This window comes from Alosa pseudoharengus, unplaced genomic scaffold, assembly GCF_046254945.1.
Source record: "Alosa pseudoharengus isolate Yale_2024_CS ecotype anadromous, Long Island Sound unplaced genomic scaffold, YU_APseudo_1.1 YU_APseudo_1.1_scf_3, whole genome shotgun sequence".
NCBI classification, from domain to species: domain Eukaryota; kingdom Metazoa; phylum Chordata; class Actinopteri; order Clupeiformes; family Clupeidae; genus Alosa; species Alosa pseudoharengus.
The window spans coordinates 42,199,333-42,221,956 of NW_027468718.1; the positions used below are offsets into that span (position 1 = coordinate 42,199,333).

Sequence of the window (22,624 nt, forward strand, 5' to 3'; positions counted from 1 at the left end):
TAGCCTACTATGGAGAAGAGACTGATAGCCTGAAACGAGCGAGGAGAGGAGACGGGACGAGAAACAATCAGATGGATATCTAAGTTAACGATAAGTAAGTTCTTTTAAAATCATCGATTGCTCAAAGAGGAGAAAGCTAGACAGCGAGAACAGAGCTTTATATAATGATACGGGGGCAATACCACGCAAAACTGTCACGTCCGTAACGCCAACTAAATATGGGTGTGACAGTTTTGCGCGGAATTGCCCTGGACCTCTTCTATATATTCTGAGACAGGCGATTTTAAGCGCCAATTTGAAGCACCTCTACTAGACAAAGCATTTGAAGCACCTCTACTAGACAAAGCATATATTTTGAGCAAGCATAGGGTAGGCTAGGCCCATTCAACAGTGAACTGAGACCACAGAATATTTTACGATTTAAGAAGGCAATATGATTGATCCACCACAATCTAGTTATGCATTCACTGCCCAACAACGTGATATTCCTGGGTTTCCAGGATTTCGGGTTAACATAAAAAAAAAAAAAAAATTTAATTAAACTTGCTGATTAATGGGTTCAAGGAACCATCTGTGGAATATCCATCCTTGTCTCAGCTCAAATTGTATTTTAAGTTCACGTTAAGATCTTAAAAATAGCCAAGGCTACTCAGTTTTTCTCCCCAATTAGGCTACTCTTATCTTGCCTTATTTCTCCTCATTTCGAATGTTGCCTTTTAGGCTACTTATTTTATTTCACATTAAACATTAGGCCTAGGCCTACAATCTTCTATTTCTTGAATTTCCCCTTGGGGATCAATAAAGTACCTATCTATCTATCTATCTATCTATCTACAACTACCATCCATCCATCCTAATATTATAAATACATACATATACATAGCCTAAACACGCACGTTAAACATTATGATGCTCTGGACCTTTGCTTTTTTCCGTAACTGGACCTCGCTGAAGATTAATTGAATACCCCTGACCTAATTGTAGATCCTATCCACCACAGAGTTTAGAATCCATGCTGGATCGACCCTCAGCCTCTCCCTCCCTTCTGAGCGAGAGAGAGGCACACACACTAGAGATGCGCTGATGGGCTATTATTATGACCGCCGCTAGCGAAGCTAGCGAAGCGGTCATATAGGGATTGTCAAAGTTTTTTTTTTTTTTTTTTTCGTCATCTACTTCCTGAATTTTTGGTCAACGAACCACCGGGGCACATGAAATTTGGTGGGTATGTAGCCCCACTAGACTTTTACGGAAAATTTTCGTTTCGTCCCCGGGGGCCACTCCCTCCCCGTGCTGGGCCCCCCTAACCGCAAAAAAAACATTTTTTCCTAAATAACTACCTGAACCGTGGCACTGAGGATGAAAAATCTTTTATGGTATGTTGGTCTCAAGGGCCCACATCAACCTGGCCCATAATCACTCATTTGTGATTTGCACCCCCCCGGAAAAAAATGAAAATGCAATATTATTCTGCTTTAATTGCCCCTATCTTCAGTTAAGATGTTCAGAACTGCACCAAATTTTATGTGTATGATTGACCTGGCATTCTCTGGGGGTATGCCAAGTTTCATAGAATTTCATCCATGGGGGGGTCCTAAAAAAATTAGGTTATGTGTACATTTAGTGACTGTACACTCATTGGCCTGTAGATGGCGGTGCACACATATACACATGCACACACACACAGGCACCCACATACTATCGGTATTAGAACGGCCAATACATAATTACAAATTCAGTAGGATTAAAAGAAAGCCAAAATAAATAAATAAATATTCATCATCATCATCATGGCTGCATTTCCAGTATTGGCGAAAAGTAGTCGTTTGTCCACTAGATGGCGCATCGTTGCAGTGAGACGTAATTTTGTTGGAAGTTAAAAGTGGGTTGGAAAACAATGGACCTTCCTACAAGGACTGTTTACCGCAGAGAACGTCTAATAAGGATAGGACAATGTTCACATGAAATGTAATTCCCATTTCTTCTTGAAGCCGAAATAAATCTGAGGATGTTTATCGGACATGCTTGGTTTTTACTGCAGGTACGTTAATCGTATAATATCAATAAGGACCTAGGTAATGTTACCGTTAGCGTTGGTTGAGTGATGGAGGCCAATTTGATTGATTGCATTTGTAGAAAACTATAAATGTGGTTATACCAAGCAAATTGATAGCAGCACTGTAATTGTATCTTTCGACTGTCATTTGTTGCACGTGCTACAAAAATCATTCTGTGCAATGGAAGATTTACCAACGTTACACCGGTCTGATACAGTTTTGCCTACATGCGTGAGACTGAGACGCCTGTTTATTTTGTTGTGCAGGGTGTGAGAGGGGAATCGATGTGCTTTGATTCCAGCTTGGTAGTTGTAGTCTGTGAATTTAAAAAGCACGTGTGTGTGAAGTATCCAAACACCTTCATTTCATTATGGCTGCTTTAGCATCACACCTTAAGCTACTGTGTAGTGGGTCCCATTTAGAAGTGGCTACTTCATTCGCGCTTTCCTTGACTCATGGAGCTGCGTGAATTTTATTACAACTTTTCGCCACGATATGGCAGTTTAAGTCCGCTTGATACTGTAAGGCGTAAGCCATTGGTTTCCAAAGAAGATTTTATTTGTGTCGCCAGCGCCTAGCCTATTGACAATTTATGTTGTAAATAGGCCTACCTTATAAGCCTACCTGTGGAAGCTAACAGCTTTCTATTAGGATCTAGTTTGTTAGTTACAGTTTTGTCATAACTCCCTGATGCATTTTTGCATTGAGAATAGCCAGAGCGTGGATATCTCAATCGGAGAATTAAACAATTGGGTGCCTATGGACTAGGCTGGGTGAACCCAGCCTGATCTGCCCGCTATTTATTTTTTGATTTCTTAAAAGATTGAGCTTGGTCTGGTGAAAGCCAGACTAGCCATGGAGCTCAGTTACACAATGCAAGGGAACATGAATCAGCCTATATTTGCACAAACAATAACGGACAACAGCTCTTCAACTTTGGCCAGTTAAAATGTGTATGAACAGTCTAGCGACGCATTTCATCAAGGCCCATTTGGACATGTCAGTTATTTGCACCACTAGATGTAAAACAGCATTTCGTTTCAGACTACTGTTACTTAATTTGTGCATTGACAATAAAGTATTACATGAACTAAAGATGACTAAAATCTTATGTAGAAGAAGAAACATTCACAAAAAAATCCATCCATCCAAAAATGACCTTTGTTTTTTTTATAGCTGTTGAAAACGGCATGGAACTGACAGAGATGTTTTTGTAAATAAATAAACAAATAAATAAATAACATTATGCTGATACCTTTTGCTTTTCCCAAATACAATGTAGCCTACAGGTGTAAGTGACCTTTCATCAATCCAGTTGCAATGGATGAACTGTGATGAACTGCCCTACTTGTGATTGTTTAGAGATTTTAAAGGTTTTATAACAATGCTACATCTTCTTAACCTGGCCCTAGCCAGATGAATTTCGCTCCGCCAAGCTCCACTCATCCATCTGGAACCGATCCATTGAAGTGTTGCTTCAGAAGGCTGGACCTAATCAAAAAATGCTTGCATATGATTGAATAAGCCACTTGTCCGTCATCTATTGACGTTCAACCACTCTCATCGAAGCCAACCCGTGACGCTGATAACAGTCTCACAGTCGCTTCTACGCTATGTCACATCTATGAAACTCCCGCCCTGCGTCCTGATTGGCTAAACCATAAAGTTGGTTGGAGAAATCACTCTCAATGGAAGAGGTTCCAGATGGATGTGAGTGAAGCTAGGCGGAGCTAAGCGGAACGACATTCATCTGGCTAGGGCCAGGTTAACATCTTCTTTGGCTATTCTACAATCTATTCACCTTTTCAGCACCAGTAGGGTACTTTCTGTGCAGCCGCACACACACACTCAGGCATGCCAAACAAGCATACACAAAAGTTTCAAGAGTGGGGGATGGAGTAAAATATGGAGACAAATTGAAGTGTGATTTATTTTCGCGGAACGGATGTAAAGGACTGAGCGGTGGTCATATTTTGTACCGCTATGCGGTACATCTAGTTTCAACCATAACTGCATAGCAAAACTTATCATCCATTAGCCATCCATCAGCACCAAAGTTTGTTGACCAATTTTCAAAACTGCACCCGCCCACCATCCGTTGGTTGTTTTAATGTAGGCTATATGGGTGATGCAGCGCTGCTGACGTGAGGCTAGAAAGCCCTTGCCTGTTCTAGAAAGACTGATCTAATGCAGCAAATATATTAAAAGGCTGAAGTCGTACATTGGCTAGGCCTATCCCCAGAATATCAGCAGCAAACTCAGTCTCTGTCGCGCAAAACAGTCTCCAAATAAAACGCACATCGGCCTGTTGCCTATTCTGCCATGCAGCTTGTGACAATATATCGTCCAAAATGCTTGATTGCATTAGCCTAGAAATCTAGACGCACCCTAGCGGCGGCAAATTAATTTGCTCAGCCTGTACGTCTAGTATCGAACCATAGGAATTTCTATTGGCTTAACACCGTGGATGTTCTCCAATCACAGCGCTCTATTTCGTTAGAGAGTCTTAAGGCGGGCTTAACAGGATAAGGACAGTCCTGTGACGGTGAACAACAAGGAAGGTGGCTATGGCGAACGAAGAGCGGTTGTTTGAATCGGCGTTGGCGTCAACTTTGGAGGAGTTGGACTTGTGCTTTTCTTTGAAAGTTGAGCAACACAATGCACTTAAGTCATTCCTTTCTAAGAAGGATGTGTTTGCAGTTTTGCCTACCGGATACGGATATGGTCGTAGCGCTGGCCTATTGCATGCCTAGGCAGTTTGAAAGACAATTCTCTGCCCGCCCCTTGGATTAAGCGAGGTGAATGATTCGATGCCAGACTATACATCTCAATGATATAGGATGGCCCCGCCAGGCTATGATTGCATTGCATTCTCCACATTTTTAGCTAAATTTTCATGTACCACATCAGCATTTTTGTTCAGTGAATCTTTTGTAAATTGCTTTACAATTACCGTCGGGCCCTTGTCAGCAGACTTCGGCTTGCTTGCCACTATTCACTCCTTGTCTTTCGATGTCATTTCTGAGTCATCTACAGATGTTTACACACATTCACCTCCCTAAATAGAACCAACTTGACGTTGACAACCTGTGTTATATCCTGTGTTATATCCTAGATGAGACTGCCTGGGTTATTTTGTTTAGATATTAACCTATATATAAAACACATAATTGTAGACCATTCAGGGAATAGGCATTTAAAAGAGAGACAGAGAGTGATATGACTCAGAAATGACATCGGGCGATGGCAGTGCTAGTAGACTCCTAGGCGGATCCGCCTTCAAGTCGCCAAACCCGCGTGACTGTCGCATTCGTTTTGGTGCCGCACAGAGGATCAGCTCCGCCTCCAGGCGGCCCCCTAAATTCTACTGTCAAACCGCGGATCCTGAGTGGACCCATGTCGGATCCGCGGGCGCGGATCCGACGGTTGAACGGTTGAACATGACTGTACACCAAGAGCCAAGAAGAGTCATACTAGTGTATATTTTCTTTGCTGGGACACGGTTGCGCTGAACCCTCTCGAGTAAGTGATATTTATTAATATATTGCGACATTCACAATAGCTAAACATTGGCCTTTGTGGTTTTATAATCATCATGTTTATTGATTGTAATGACGTTGTTTGATATTAGGACTAACGTTAAGGTTAGTGCAACCAGAGACGTTTGTCATTTTGTGCAACAGGCTAAGTTAACGTTAACGTTATTGTGAGCTGTGATGCTCATATGAGTCTGTAGCCTATCTGATTTAAAATGGGATAGCAATTTCAGCAGAATATGTTATGGTAGTGTGATTTAAAAAACACACATTGTCTGGTCTTGTCTGTTTTAATGTGTCGCTGTTGTCCATATAGTGCTACTATGCTAGCGGCATATAGCTGCTAGCTAGCATGCTGCTAGGCGCAATTGCATAAGTTATTGCTAATGTCTATTAGTGCTATACATATATTGAAATCACGTTTGCGATGCAAACCTTGATTAAGGTGATACTGACACTGGTATTTCAGTCAATGAAGTCAGTGAAGCACTCGTCTGCTATGATAGCTACCTACAACTTTAGCATGTTGACTCACTGATAATGGTTTAGCCCTAGCCTCTAGCTAGCTGTGCATTAACGTTTGCATTTTGCCAAGTTTGGTCTCATACGTAACTTTAGTGTCTATCTGCCATCTTTGTAATGAAAGCCTCGGCATTTTAATCACTGTTTAAGTCGGTTCAGACAACTATTGGCATCTGTTTGTGATTTATTATGCTAACGTAACTTAACTGTATGGAACTTGGTCCCCATCTTCTATTTTGTTTGTTCTGCAGCGTCAACTTTTATCGGCTGGATTCTTGCATCTAACGTTACGATTGCCTCTACTCTGTTGGGTTTGCTTGATCAAGTAAGATACTTTCTGGGTTTTTAAAATGTAATGTGAACACATTCCCGTAGCATTCCAAAATAGACCAGAGATAGTTGTACTATATGCATATTTGGACATTTTGGGATTGCAATAACCATAATGATATCGTTATGTAACAGCCATCGTTTCGGGGACTCTGATGACAGTGAAGAGCCAGAAAATGGTGACTTTGCATCTCTGAGGTACCTTCCAACTCGCCTGGTATATCAGTTGAAGCCTCAAGCCCAAGCCAATTGCACTGGCAAAGTAAGTAATAATCTCTTAACATTGAAATAACTAAATCATAATATTAATATTAGAGATATGGTTAACATTCTTAGTGCTAAAGACATTCCCCTCTCTTTGTATCTATTCCTCCAGCTCCACCATCTCGCCGAGTGCTAGGCAGCCGAGTCACTACCCCTCAACCTGGAGAAAACTGTTAAGGTAAAGACTGATCTCTGAAATAATATTGAATACAGTGGCCCCATCTATATTAACACAGCAGTAGTCACGCCATTTCAGATCAACAGATTGCATCTGCATTACCATCTCAGATTTTCTGCATACTTTATCCATTACTTTCAAAATCTCAGCCAAATATTTTGTCAGTTAAAACATCTGCATTCATGCAATATTGCCTGAAAAGTTCATTCATTATTATCAGATTGTATTGAAACACATTGATTTCAATGTCAATCCATTCATGGAGTTGATATAGATAGTGCATACCAAAATATTGAAACATACAAATTCATGTCCAGAGATTTGTTTTTGTTTGCCATTGTTTGGCCCTGTAGCTCTCAGCCTACCATGGTTAACAGATCACAACCATTTATCTCCCTTAGCACCTCACCATGGGGCAGGACCGCAACACTCTTCACCACCTCAACTCCCTGCACCTGCATTTAACATACGGAGAGTTACTCAAGGTAGGGACTGATCTCTGAAATATTAGTGAATAGAAAGGCCCCATGTGTATTATCAGTCATGGTTAACAGATAACTACCATTTAATACAATTAGTTTCCCCCTCTCGCACACCACCCACCTCACTATGGGCCAGGAACGGCAGTCCCTCCTCAACTCCCTCCACCCCCACACCAGCCCTCAACGTGCAGCGAACAGAGGAGCTTTGTAAGTCATGTTTCTTTTTAAATTTAATCTCCTTAATACCTATCTCATATATTGTATTGTGTAAGCATACTTGGCTTTGGATGCTACATACCATAAATATAAACATATCTGTCTGTTTGATTACAGGTGCTGTGAGGAAAAACATGGTGACACGGTCTGCCACGGACACTGAGGTCACCAAACACGCAATCAGGTGTTTCAATCGGCGGTGGATCGGGCAACGAGGAGATGTGTTCCGCCTCCATCCACACAAATGGAGTAATAGGAGAAATAAGCATTAAACAATCTTTTTATTGAACTTCTTGTCATTCACCAGTTATTCATTTTCTGATATTTTAGCTGTGCATAGCGCAGTATTTCATTGAAGTTGTAGCCTATTAGATAAAATATTTCATGTCTGCACTGACCTAGGCCTATAAAGCACTAAATTAGGTTTTGACCACAAAATGAATGTAAAGTAGCCTAGGCAATGTAGGCTACTTAACAAAAACAGAATAGCTTATAACCTGTAACTTTCCATAAATGTCCATTTTATATTTTCATTGAGTAGTGATCACGTTTGTACAGTAAATTGATGTCTTGACTTAAACCTTTTCTGTTAGGTTTATTGACAGTATTGTTAAGTTAAAAATACGAGGCAATGCAGATTAATCGTAGGCCTATATTGCTGTAGTAGCCTAGGCTAGGCCTAGTGATAGTTTTACTTTTATCCTATAGTTGCCTAGTTTTATCCTACAGCCACAACAGAAGGAATTTTGAAAATGAGATAAACGGGTCCAAAACGGACCCGGGCCAGATGAGCCTTTGAGTCCGTTGCGGGTCCGCGGCGGATGTATGTATCAATTTGCGGATCCCAAACGGACCCGCCGCAGAGGTAAGGTTTTAATCGTGGATGCGGAGTGGATGCAGTGCGGAGCCACGGCGGGTCCGCGATCCGCCTTCGTAGCAGATCCGTTCCTGAGAGCATCTGGACTCCGATACGGGTCCGTTTCTCGGGTCCGTTCCTGAAGCCGTCATACCTCCGCTTTAAAGGAACACGCCACCCAATGTCAGTAGTAATATATGTTCTTACCTTAACTTTCACGAGTTGAGTCATACCTCTCCCGTGTCAGTATGTACACTCAAACGCTCTGGTGCGCGGCGCGATAATCATAGCAAAAATGTGTTAACAAATATTACTACGCTAGGTCGTAGTACTCCCAAGTGCTATTGCGCCACACATTGTAGTTCTCCTGTTTATTCGCTTGGAAAATCGCCACGTTTCATGTTGTGTGACCTTACACATTTTTATCAACTACTCGTGCAACTGTATTTAAGTAGGGAAAAGGTGGATGTTTTTGATTACTGCTATCTTCCTCCCTCTATGGCTACGTCTGAGCCCACTAGCATAGCAACATGCTAACACATTCGCGCCGCGCACCAGAGCGTTTGAGTGCACGTACCGACACGGGAGAGGTATGACTCAACTCGTGAAAGTTAAGGTAAGAACATATATTACTACTGACATTGGGTGGCGTGTTCCTTTAATGTCTATAAACTTTGCGCCTCTGACCATCCGTTTCTGATTCCCAAAATAGGGCCCTTAGTGTTCCTTTGTTAGCTGACTCATAAAGAAACATTTGTTCCCCTAAGAATTAAGGAAACAACAGCCATGAAGATCAAGTCTGATTACAAGGATTGCAGGCATGAACATATTTCCCAGCAGATATGAATACTTGACTTGATTTGCAAGTCAGATGGACTATGAGATGCCAACATGCATATCAGAAGCTCAAAACTGCATTGTGTGAAGCAGTGCCTGAGTTTGCCCGTTTCTTCAACCCTTTTAAATTGTACACAGAGGTGGCAGGAAGGTACTTTATCAGTCTTGGCCCAAGAGAGGAAAGAAAGAGTGTCAGAGCAAATCAATAACATCAGTCTTAGCCATCTGATTTCAACTGAAATCAATGTATAAGGGATAATGTGTTGTCTGCTGGTCAATAATTTTTGGGGGCAGCCGTGGCCTACTGGTTAGCGCTTCGGACTTGTAACCGGAAGGTTGCCGGTTCGAACCCCGACCAGTAGGAACGGCTGAAGTACCCTTGAGCAAGGCACCTAACCCCTCACTGCTCCCCAAGCACCGCTGTTGTAGCAGGCAGCTTACTGCGCCAGGATTAGTGTGTGGTTCACCTCAATGTGTGTTGAGTGTGTTTCACTAATTCATGGATTGGGATAAATGCAGAGACCAAATTTCCCTCACGGAATCAAAAGAGTATATACTTAATACTTACTTATACTTAATGGATAATAAGTCTCGACAGGGCAAACAGGACCCCAATGTGAAGCTGAGACAATAGACATTGCCTTATGGTGCTTCACAGAACTCATTAGAACTCAGAACTGCATTATATGTGTATGTGTATGTGTATGTGTAAAAGTTTGGAAGGGATTGTTAAGTGAAAACCAGCTGCAGGTAGCAGGGGGCTGCAACACCTCACAGTAGAGAGTCTATAGAGCGGAATAAACGATACATAAGGAGAGAATAGCATTAGCTATTATAATAGGCTGTCTTGTATAACTATATGAAAGTGTAAGTTATAATGATGGAGAACAATTCTCACGGCCAATTAATGTCACAAACAATAGTCATTCTATAGATAGATAATTTACTATTTTTTTTAGTTTTGGTTCTTTGGTTGGGCATTCAGGCAACTGGTAGCACATTTTATGCCGTGATCAGGTACAACACGCAACAAGTTTGTGAATGCTGCTAGCCAGTTTTGTATTGTTGTATTTCATGTCCTGTTGTGTAATCTTAAATATACTTCGTTGTTGATTGTGGTAGGGCCTGTTGTACCGTGAAGGAGTGTCTTTACAGATCCTGACTACTGTATAACATGCTGCGCATTTGCAACTGTCACAAGCAAATTGTGAATGGTGATTGAATTTCGAGTCATGCTGTGCAATGTAAAATAGGTTTGGTTGTTGATTGGCCACTGTGGAAATCCCCGACCTATAGCACAAGGAATGTAACTCCTTATCTGAGTATGGTTGAAAATAGAGGAGAGGGAGAGCGAAGTTAGGACACAGATTAAAATCAACATGTTGCAGTAGCCAGACATCAGAGAATTGACCAAGAAACAAGGGAGGGAGAATGTGACAACACATTGCCTCACATCAGAGATTGCTCAAACAAAACCGCTGTAAGAACTGGGAATGAAATCCAGACAGGCTGTGGCCAGACCAAACAAATAAAAATTCAAGAAAACCTTAATTTATTGATCTCAGCTCTACTGTTGGAAGAAAGCAGGGGAGGTCAAGACCTCATGTTCACAATAATCCAGATCTCTGCTTGCTGCCTACAGTACTTCGCAAGGAGCACTGACCTCTTTCACAGAGAACATGTACAGCACACATGAGCATCTTGTCAACGCTTGCCAGAGCAATGCTGCTTTAGGTAGTAATACATTTCTAAAAAAATGACAAACGTCAGAGTCAAATTTGCACTTCAGCTGAGACGGCCTACAGCTGATGCTGAAATGACCTGAGCTAAAGAGATGAATTTACAGTTGAGATAAGAAAAAAATCAACACCAAGAAGAGATATGCTTATGATCACCTTAAAACACACAGACAGTAGTACAAAGACTGGAAAATAACCATGTGCAACTTGACACCATTTTTGTGGAAATGGGTGTGCACATCCAAAATATGGGCTTCAAGAAATACTTTATTTATTCTAAAAAGACAACGTTTTGAGATCGAAATGTCCTTGTGTTGCTGATATTTTGTAGTTTCCTTTGCTTCTGTGTTCTCAGTGGATGCCTGGTCTCAAAAAGTAGTTCAATTTATGCATGACACATCAACCTTAAATTAAATCCCTATCATCATTATCACGATGCTGAATCTCCTTTCCATTAAAAGCTATGTGTAAACACAGCACCACAAACAATCCCCTGATGTCTTCTCATGGTAGAGGGCCTTGGGGGCCGTTCAGTAAGACTAAGAAATGTTTAGTTTTGACAAGGCACACTGTGGCAGAGCAACACTCAACACACTCGAAACAGCTGAGTGATTAAAGCACAAGCGCCTTCTTCAAGTGGCAATCCCTGTAGGGAAAGGCAGGCTTGCAGTGGGCACGAGTTTATCTATTGCCTTTTTCTCCCCCTTCTCTCTTCGTCGCACACTCCAGTCCCCATGGAGATAAAGGCAGGCGTCATTACCAGCTGTGACTGTGGGTCTTTCACACCATCATTCTCTTCCATCTGCTTCCAAAGAGCAGGCTCTGTTTCCGAGGGGGATGGTGGTCTTTAGAAAGAAAGCTATGCTAACAGCAGACAGGCACATGGGATGTACAGTAGGCCCACAAGCTGAAGAGTTTTGAGAGACAGAGAGACAATGAGGTTCTGGAAGACACAGGCGTGCAGAAAAATGGCTTCTGCTATCTTTCTATACTAGATAAAGCCTGACAAAGGATATTCACACATACTCTGCGGATTACAGCAGAGCCTTTAGTTAAATATGTAGAGTCATCCTTGATCATAGTCATTATCATATATTTATGTGCAAGGGAACCCTCCAATGAAAACCCAAGATGACTTTTTCTTTGGATTTGGAATGTGCCATTTGTTATGCCATTTGGTGTTTGTTCGGTGGAATGTGCGGTTGAAATATTTTTCAGGAAGACAGTTTTAACTACACCTATCCATCACGCAGGAAATAAGCACGGAGCTTAGAGAACAATTGATTAGCGATTGTGCAATGAGCTGCTTAGTAATCGCTTATTTGCATGAATAGATTTCCTGTCAGACATTTTCTGCTCTATAGCCAAATTCAGCACATCGTTTGACAACTAGGGTTTAAAATGCAGGACTGTGGTAAAAAAAGAAAGAAAAAAAACATAAAAAAATGTTTTAAACTAAATCTACTTGGTTTGTCAGATGTTAGGATGATTTATATCAGGCCCTGGAGCAAGTGGGACAGAATTAATCCACAGAGGCTTGCTATTTACTTATGTTAATTAGAGGAGAGATCTATGAAGTGATGATGAAGTGTTTGTCTAGCCTACTTTTTGTACCCTATTTTAATATCTGTTCAAGGTAGTTGCCATATAGTGATGGGACTCCATGGTCGTATAATGACGTATAATACTCCATTCGAGCATATAAAGGTCAGTCTTTGCATTCAGTTTATGGGTGTTGCTTCGAGTTTTACCATTTTTATAGTTCAACTCTTATGGGTCGAGGGAAAATTGAACACCTTTGATTGTGGTTGTGCTTCTACTTGTTTATTTGTCTTCATTTGATAATGAAGTAACGTTAGCCTACATTGAATGATATGCTCTTTGTCAAAAGAAAATTAGGAAGGTCTGGCATGTCCAGAGAATTTATACAAGTATAATGTGATATAATTTGAAAAAAATAATATGAACAATAATGAGTTGATGCAGTTGATTTTGGATTTCGTGATCGTGTTTTTCTTAAAAGTGCACTTGGACATGGTTAATTGGATATCTTAGGGACAGCTGTCTTATGCCTCCCACTGAACACCATGTCAGTGCCTTGAGGTAAAGATGACACCACTAGTTGTCACTCCCCTGATTTGTCATTCAAGTTCCACTGCAATATTAATGCAGGATAAAAATAGGTGCACCTTAAGTGCCAACTAGGGTTGATTGTTCTCCAGCATCACCCTTCAAATGGTTTCTAACCTCCAGTCCTGTTCCATGTCAACAGAATCAGCCAGACAACACAGCAGGGGCCACACCGATGTCTGGACACTGCAGCTTTCCCTTGGTACCATTCACATCTGGGCAAATTGTTCTGTCTCTGCATTATGATTTGCACAGACAGCTGATATTGTCAATGGAGTATAAAAAATGGAGATATGCTGCAACTTCTCTATATTTTACATTGTAAATCTAATGTAAATTGTAAATATGTCATTGTAAATTGTAAATTGTAAAAATGCTCAATGTCACTGACCAGAGAGTAGTATTATTATATGTCTTATGTTATTTAATTTAATGTACTAACTGGTATGTTAAAATTACTCTGTCTTTCCGACTCTGTCACTAAGTCTTTCCTTTTTTCCAATGGCTTAAATATGTAATGAAATAATCACGGCTCCTGGACAGAAGATTAACTTACCATCATGTTGATACTCAATAGGAATGAATAGATTTCCCATGCAGTCTATGTCCGAGAGGATTTCCCTTTTTTAGACACAGAGGACAGAGGGCACCAAACCTTTCCAGATGGTCGCCTCATCAGAGACACGATGAAATGTGCTGGCCCGTCTCCAGTGTGACTTAACCCAGTGAATATGCCACTTATGCCACTAAACTAGACTGGCCAAAACTGTGAGATTGGAAAGGCTACATTTGCATTCGGAGATACTCCTGTGCCCCCAGAGTTGCAAATATGGGCTTTCATAAAATTGTAAAGACAGACCAGTGTCCCCATGCAATCAAAATGGCTGCTTGGGTAATTTAATCACAATGGCTAACTGCCCATAAGCTGTTTGTTTTAGTGATTTAATATGTATATGAATTACCAACGTGTGTTGTATTTTTAAACGCACACACATGACATGCACACAAACACACACAGATAGAGAGAGAGAGAGAGAGAGAGAGAGAGAGAGAGACTTTGACTTTTAAGGTTCCTTTTTTGGCAGTCAAAAAAGGAAACCAGGTAACATGAAAACCAACCCATAATAAAACCTCCCTCCATCCCCCCACCCCACCCTCCCCAAACCCACACCCACAAAATATTTAAAAAAATTACCACAAAAAAAAGAAAACCAAAAGAAAAAACAAAAGAAAACATCAACCAAACAGACAGACCAACCTAGCTATCAGTCACTCATCATCCGGCTCAAAACTTGAACAGTAATTCCCCTCTTTCATCCAGTGCACAAATACAACCCTCAACCCCCCATGTTCCATTAAAAGTCTCAAGATCACCAATTAATTGACAATACTTGTACTCAATCCTCAGCCTTGTGGTCAAGGATAGTTTTAACAAAGGCACCGGCTCTGTTAAGCCTGTCCCTTCCACCCTGTTTCTCCGGGACAGCCACACAGCTATCTGCTGTCTGAAAAGAAAATTCAGAAGAACCACATGAGCCTTCCTAGCCACAGAGTATTTGGAACCAAAAATAAACAAACCCCACGAAAAAAAACTCTCCCAATCTCCCACACCAGTCCTTCACTAAATCAAACAACCCCCTCAGCCTCTAGAGCATTCTACAAACAAATGTAGCAGTTTCATTCTCCCCACAAAAAACCCACCCTTCCCCTACCCCTGGTTCTAAGTGTGCTCTGTGTCTGTTCATAGCTAATGCACCATGTACAATTCTCCACTGGAGATCACCCGTTCTTTTTTGAATGGGACATAGACCGCCGACCGCCTTTCGGATAAGAACCCAGCCCCAAAAAACCCCACCACCTAGACTCCCTCACACCAGAGAGGGCCTGAAGATTCCTGACTTTCACACAGATGTGATAGAGTGTCTTCTTGCTTGCACTGTCTGAACTCCAGCTGTGGTGTCGCGAAGCTGAGAAGCACACCTTGGCCCTCACACCACTGTCCGACTGCGGGTCTCACCCGCAGCTCCGGGAACCAGTCCAGCTCACCCGTGAACTCCATCGGGGACAGGAGAAAATGTTTTGCATCCTCAGGGATAATCCTGTGAATGTCCGTCATCACCCTTGAACAAGCCGGACTGAAAAAGTCCCTGAAAGTCCTGCCACCTCCTCTGCAGAGCGCCAGAAGTCCGCCAGCACTAAATCCTTGAGCTTCATGATGCCAGCCCGAAGAAAACTAGCCCTCAAAGTGGGGGACTGCAATGCCACCACTGGTAGAGCTGCATTGTGGAAAAGTGGTTCCTCTCCCACCCACATACTGGGTACAATGACCCTTCCCTGAGTGCTTAAAATGTTTCAAGCCCGTAGGACTGACTGGTAGAAAGGGGTCAGCCCTGAAAGACCCCCCCCAAGTCCAGGTCCATCAAAAACAATTGCCTGTCCATCCCCAAGCCACCGGCTTGCCTCAACAAAGCACAAGCAGTCTGTGCCCAGCTGACCTCCGGGACGTACAGCAGTCTCTGGGCCGCCTGCAGCCAGAAAGCGTCCTCTCGGCTTCCTATGTCTATGAGGTCTTGGCCCCCCTCCTGCAGCGGGAGGTATAACACAGCCGCTCTGAGCCAGTGCTGCCCTGACCAAAAGAAGTCCACCATCATACGCTGGATCTCCACCACCAACTCCTTGGGTGGATCCAGAACAGACATCCGGTGCCACAGTGCCGAGGCAATGAGGTTATTCAGGAGAGAGAGAGAGAAAGACATTAACACAGACACACATACACACTTACTGCACGTGGAGGGAACCAGAAATTGATCTGGAGCTGATGAGCAAGCATCTAGGTGATCCTTTCCATGCCCCCATCATCGCCACTTCCCCATCTTAGACATTTCACATAAGCAACCACCAAAAGAGAATAATCACTGCCTGCCTTCCTCTTGTTAGCCTCAGATGGCATGACTTTTATGCTTCACTCTACTCATCCCCAACCTTTTGCCAACATTTTGCCGCAGCTCAAGTGAGTCATAGAGACGGTTTGTCATGGCTGATGCCGGCCCTCACATTGCCTTGTGTGACAGGCTGAGACGGGGGCCTGACATGAAGGCAGTGGGAGGACAGAGCCTGAAAGACTATCTGTCCCAGAATGCTTGTTCATTTGAATGGGGAATACCCACTGAATATACATATTTCATGAAGGATCGAGCGCTAAGCACGAGGAATCAACTGTTCAAATTAGATGGGGGACTAGGGGAACATACGGAGGTAAATGTGGAATGTATAAAGTGCTAATGAAAAGAACCAGAATTAAAGGACATTGCGATGAAAAGCTAGGTTTTGCTTTAATCATCATAAAATGTCCTCCATCAAAAGGAATAGACATTTGGATGCTTATTACTCCCGAACCTGCTTTTGTCATGACTACAAAGAGTAGCTATTTGCTGCATCCTCAAAGGACAAAGAAAGAAGAGAAGAACTCAACTCCATGTTCATAGTTCACACCACAAATAATATCTTTACAAAATCCATGGAGGAAGAACAACCAGTCTCCAATGCAATGATTGTGCAGAGAAATATATCATTTTTGACTGAGCCTCAAACATACTGTACACTTTTCACACCAAGATGAAGGAAGACTAAATATGACTCTGTAATAGAGGACATGATTTCTGAACACACATCAGAATAACATCTAATAATGTCATTCCCTATTCATGAAGTAATTTGAAGGGATTGGTGGCTATGAAGTGTGGTTCAGGCTGGTAGAAGATTTTTGCCTCAGTCGTAGGATTGGGCAAGGCAGAAGCCAACTTTGACCCAGACAGACTCGGCCTGTTTCAACAGCTGTAATGATGAATCTGAGCCACACTCAGTGGGATGCTGTCATGGGAAAAAGGCATGTCATGGCGCATTATGGAAATATGGGCATCCAAAAATAATTATTTTGAAGACAACAAAATGCTTTTAGCTATTCAACTTCAACAAGTTTGCGTAAAAAACGCTGGTACACATTGCATTACCGACACACCACAAAGGAAGAAATTAGCCTCTATGCAAACTTGTTAGATTATTTATCCCAAATTACGTATACTTGGATAATGTGGTTATATGGTTGTTATGGTTATGGTATTTCACACTTTTATCCAAAGTGACTGGACAAAGAATTTACAATGGATAATATACACTTGCATTAGAGGCAAATATACTGTATTATTTTTGGAATTATAGATGAAGGAAAAAGGCATTGTAACAAACATAAAAAGGCTTGTCCTATTTAGACAGCCATGTTAACACATAGCTTAACACAGCGTGAAAGGCAGCTGTTCTGAATGTCTCTCCTTGGCCAAATAAATGCTGGAACACATTCCAACGAGGGAGAAAAACACACACACACACACAGCCATCTTGTTTCATCCTTGCATGCATGTGTATGTGTTTATATGTTAGTCAGCTAAACCATTTGCACTTTGAAATCAGGACCATAAATCAGATGGGCTCGCTTTGAAGTCCATATAGGAAACCTTTTGATCCTCTTGGTCTGTCTCGCAGATGCCAGCCACTCTATAACCCTCACAGAGAAATTCATTGCTCCCAGAAATTCATCTGACCAAGCCTTTCTTATCAGGGAAAATGGCTACTGACACTTCTTTAGAGAGTGAGTTTAATAATGGGCTTAAAAATATAGCAGTCCACAAAAAAAAAAACATTACATTATACATGCAGTTAGTAATGCAGGTATTTCAATGCACTGTATATTGACAGTCCATAAGTGAATATTTGAAGTTCTCCAGACATTTGAAGTTCTCCAGACACCTCCTCATGAGCACATTTGACATTCATGCTTTATAAAATTATAGACAAGCAACACTGAAGCTCACAATCACAGACAATGGACCCTCGAGAGTTTCCACCCTGGTGACCTTTGGAATGCCCCATCGCCTATCAAAGCGTGTTGCCAGTCCTGCTCAGAAGCTGTGGGAAAAAACGAAGGAAATTGAGTCTAAAGAACGGGGGATATCCGTGGTAACAGACACAGAGCCGCTGTGATTTCCATTGCAATCAGACAGAGACGGCCCTCCGGTCTTCACACATCCTTGTCATATTGATTGTACTTCAATTGAACATTTGCACTACATTCAATGAATGTCAGCAATGCCTCCCAAGGATACAAACCATGGCAGTATAATACAGATCTGGAGAGAGGGAGGAAGTACTAACCCCTCATTTCAAGGGCCCATGCCAGCTGGGATGCTAACTGGCTGAAGGTAAGTTAACCCTCCAAATCCTCTCCCCCCGGTACAAACCCCAATGCCTCTTCTAAATAGGTCCCTTTCCCTTTCTTCATCAAATGACCCTGAAATGGAACCACATCCCATCATGATCCAATCTAGCTCCATCATGGGAGATAGAGAGGCCAGTTGGTTTACTCTAGTTCAGCACAAAGGAGCTATAATCATGTTCTTAAAAATTAGATTCCAAGACAATCATTTATGGCTTGTTCATTTAAGAGGGTCTGTTACTTATTACAGGGTCCTATGACTAGACGGTTTGTGGTCCCTCACCATGAATTATAGCTCTCTTGCCATCTAGACAGAGGAAATTATGTAATGCAAGGAAGGCTGAGGTCTGCCAGTTGATGTTATCACTGGTGCGCATGCTGAAGTGTGGTCCACAGAATTATCATCAGCTGCCAAGGCAGTGGCATGAGGAAGTGGCAGCTGATTGACACCTGAGAGCTTGTTCTTCACAGACTTCACCCAGCAATGTTTCATATCATATTTCATATTTCATACTGCAGTAATGAGCTCCTGAAAAAAGGCCATTCAATGCTCTGTAAATGTTTTAGGAGAAATGTATGATTCCTTGAGGGCATTGCAATTTATAGCCTGAGAAAGAGTTACCTGACAAGAGGAAAGTTTTAGCAATAGACCTCTTAAGTTCGCCTACAAAAAAGAACCAAAACGGCCATCTTTGCCCATGTAAGGAGATCTGGTTGTTAATTGACGCTTACTACTGTACCTATGGCAAGTTGCATTGCAAGTTAGCTCTGGGGTAGCAAAAATCTAAGTATGCTGCTTTCACGTACCGGAGATCACAGTATCCACTCGAAGGCAGAGGACAAACGTGTGTTCAGGAAAACGTCTGCATTTCAGACTTTTTCATCCCCGCGAGAGTTTAACAGGTGCGATAATTCAAAATCCCCATGTTATTTTCCCATAGGAGAAATCGCCAGATACCGGATGTCAAAGATGGCAGCTTTTTTGTAGGCGAACTTCAGAGGTCAATGTGCAATGTGATGTATAAACGTCATTTAAAGTAGGCAGGCACACTTCATAACTAGCCCGTTAGCCAGACCAGCACAGAACAACACGGATATGCCATGTGCTGTGTGTGTGCCTTGCCAAATGTTACAGGTAACAGAGCCAGCATGTCAACCCTTTGCCTGAATGCTCAGTCATTTGGGACAGCTCCATCAACTGATGATTGATCCATGTCTAAGCAAAATACTTGCTTTCCTTGGGTGGGTGGGTGATTCAGGGGGTTCTGCAAACAGCCTGTTTTTACACAGAAAATGGATACAGATTCCTCAGTTCTGGCTGTGCAAACACCATGTTTAGCCAGCTTGCTCTTGTCTGTCAAAAAACATACCCACATGGCATTCTATCATATTTTGTACCTGATCAAAATGCTCAAAAAGATAAAGACTTCAGAGTGAATCACCCTGACTTGTTCCCCCTCCCCTTCCTCTGTGACTGGATTCATACCACGCTCCAAATAGACACTCTTCCCACAGCGCCACGGAACTGCACTCCCACTCTTTTTCAGCATAACATAGTATTGTGTGATGTGTGATGGCTGGTTCTCTCACAGTGTGGGGGAGTTTGGTGGGGGGGGAGTGGTTGGGGTGGGCTCTGAAAGTGCTGCAACAAGTCCACGTATATGCACGATGTTGGGAGTTCACAGGGGGTCGTTATCCATCACTCACGACGAGGGCAGCACAAGATGATACAGTAGGTCTCTCTCTGCAGCGAGCCCTTGCCTGGGCTGTGGGGTGAGTGGAGCGCAGAACTGACAGGTTACGGGGGGGTGGGGGGGTGGAGGAAGATGAAAGCAACACAGGGCAGACGGGACTCCCGGATGGAGCGGGGAGACAAACGATTCCTGATGTCAGGCCCCCATGAGTCAAAGGGTGCATGCAGTAAACAGTAGTAAATAGACATGCTCACACAGTGGTTTAATGGGAAAAAAGCTCAGCAATATGGTACGCTTTGCTATAATGTTTGCACATTTTTTCTCATTTTGCTCATTGGCTTTAACATCATGCAAGTACTCTTATTCATGAGAAAATAATTAGACCTAGTTTCCTGCCAGTCCTGAACAGATGCAAGGTTTCAGGCTACAACTGGGTTTAATCCATTTTTATGCAACCTCTCACTCTCTATTTTTCCAGGAAATTAAAAATAGCTTACAATGAAGCAATGCAGATGGGACTATTTAAAAATAATTTGAAACTATCAGAATCAGTTTTATTGGCCAAGTATATTTACATACACAGGGAATTTGACTTCGGTAGGTGTTGACTGTCTATACAGTACATTCAACAAGACATGTAGTAACTTTTACACTCAGTAGACAAATACTGCTAGAGCTGAAAGCAGCTCATAAACCCCTTTCTTTGCTCTGTAGGACGATCAGTGACATTATGATACAGTGCCACCACAATGCAGTAGAATGCGACAAAATTATATAGAACCATAAACCAATACGCAATACTTTGTGTGATGTTTCCCTGAATCGTTCCACTTGAGTTGTTCTTTTCTTTTTGAGTTTCTGTATTTTCCTTATTTTCCCAAAGGTGTGTAGGAAGAAGGAGGTGTGTGGGTGTGGCTATGGAGCTTTTCCCCACGGGCCGCAAAAGTGAACTCTGACTTGGGGTGCCACCTCACCCTCTGTCTCTTTCTGGGACTGTTCAACAGGACAGCATGTGTGCGTGTGTGTGTGTGTGCTCAGTGAGACTCATTTCCGTCATCATGTTGAGTCATTTCTTTTTAAACAAAACACAACACAGAGTACATTAAGGGAGAGCAAAACACTCCTGTTACAGTCACTGTGACATCAGTCTGCATTAAAGGCAACGTTGCAGTCTTTAGTAACAGAGATGGAAGTAATCAGATGAGCTGAACCCACTCTGTAATAGTCCATGTACTGTACGATGACACTGATTTTATTTCTGCAAAACACTTTGTATCAATTTAAATGGTCTGTCTCTTCCCGACAAGCCAAAGATTTGCATTCTGGCACAGTTATTTTCACTAAGACATAATGTGCACTGTTATGTCAGTGTCAGTATGATGGGGGGAAAAACAGCAACAAGACAGACCATAAGACAAGTTTCTTTGTTATTTACTTAATTATTTTTTTCTTTTCTCTTTCTTTCTTACTTTCTTTCTTTCACAACTCAGTCATCTATTTACAGATCACTGACATTGTCCCTCTCCTCTCCATCAGTATCTGACTTTCTACTGTACATGTGCATTAGAATAGTGTGCACTGGTACACTTTGTACCCTGCCCCTTTATGGTCACTCACAGTCAGTAACCAAAGAGAAACAGAGGAATGTGATGCCTTTGCAAACACATGAATGTCCCTTTCTCTAGTCAAAGTCTATTTGGCATATATCTTTAATGATACTTCAGCCACAGAATACAATCTGTCAACACCTGTTAAACATGTGATTGCTTGAGACGATGACCCTAAAGGACACTATAAGATCTGTGCTGTTACCTCATGGAAACCGTTCAGTTGACTGCCTTCACAATCACTGGATGACTGATGGTGATGGTTGATGGATCAGTAATATGAACTACATGATACCTGTTCCGCTGGCATCGTGGCACAATACTAACTGCTCCCGTTGCATGAAGCTCACCAGGCGAAACTCATCGCACGTTGTCTGAACGGCGGGGTCTTATTACAGTGTCTGAAGTCTCAGACCTTATCCAGGGGTCAGATCAATGGTGCAACTTGATGCATGATTTAGAATAGCTTTCAATTAGTCCACAACATATATGTGGATCAGAATGACAAGTAAAATCAATACTGTCACGCACACAGTGACATTCCGCTGGTCCAAATCAGGCTTTTGTATGAGCCTTTATGAATCTCACAGGCAGCGTTTCAGTCCTAAAATCCATTTAGATCTGCACCTTTGCTGTCCGGTTCCATTGTCTTTTCATGAAAAATACGTGCTTATAAACAATAAACAAAACACTCGTCCAAGAGTCCTCCTCTCTGTGCAACCATGAAATGGTTTTAAGCTCTGTTTGTGTTACTAAGATGTTCACGGACAAATTAGGCAAGGGAGTGCTATCAATTATTTCAAATAAATGGATCCTTTTAAACAATGTTTCTCAACATAACCTCATGATGCGAATCATAACATTTGATGAAAACACTACACATCATGTCATGAGTAAATGAACCACA

The 22,624-nt window shown here is 42.1% G+C and overlaps 2 long non-coding RNA genes across 2 annotated transcripts; both read left to right on the forward strand.

Moving 5' to 3' along the window:
• Positions 1–6,417: 6,417 nt before the first annotated feature.
• Positions 6,418–6,840, forward strand: LOC143100816 (uncharacterized). Its single transcript, XR_012981945.1, has 3 exons — positions 6,418–6,440; positions 6,581–6,707; positions 6,822–6,840. It is a non-coding gene; the product is annotated as an uncharacterized LOC143100816 (long non-coding RNA).
• Positions 6,841–6,843: 3 nt separating this feature from the next.
• LOC143100813 (uncharacterized) lies at positions 6,844–7,874 on the forward strand. Its single transcript, XR_012981942.1, has 4 exons — positions 6,844–6,887; positions 7,289–7,372; positions 7,506–7,576; positions 7,703–7,874. It is a non-coding gene; the product is annotated as an uncharacterized LOC143100813 (long non-coding RNA).
• Positions 7,875–22,624: the final 14,750 nt, after the last annotated feature.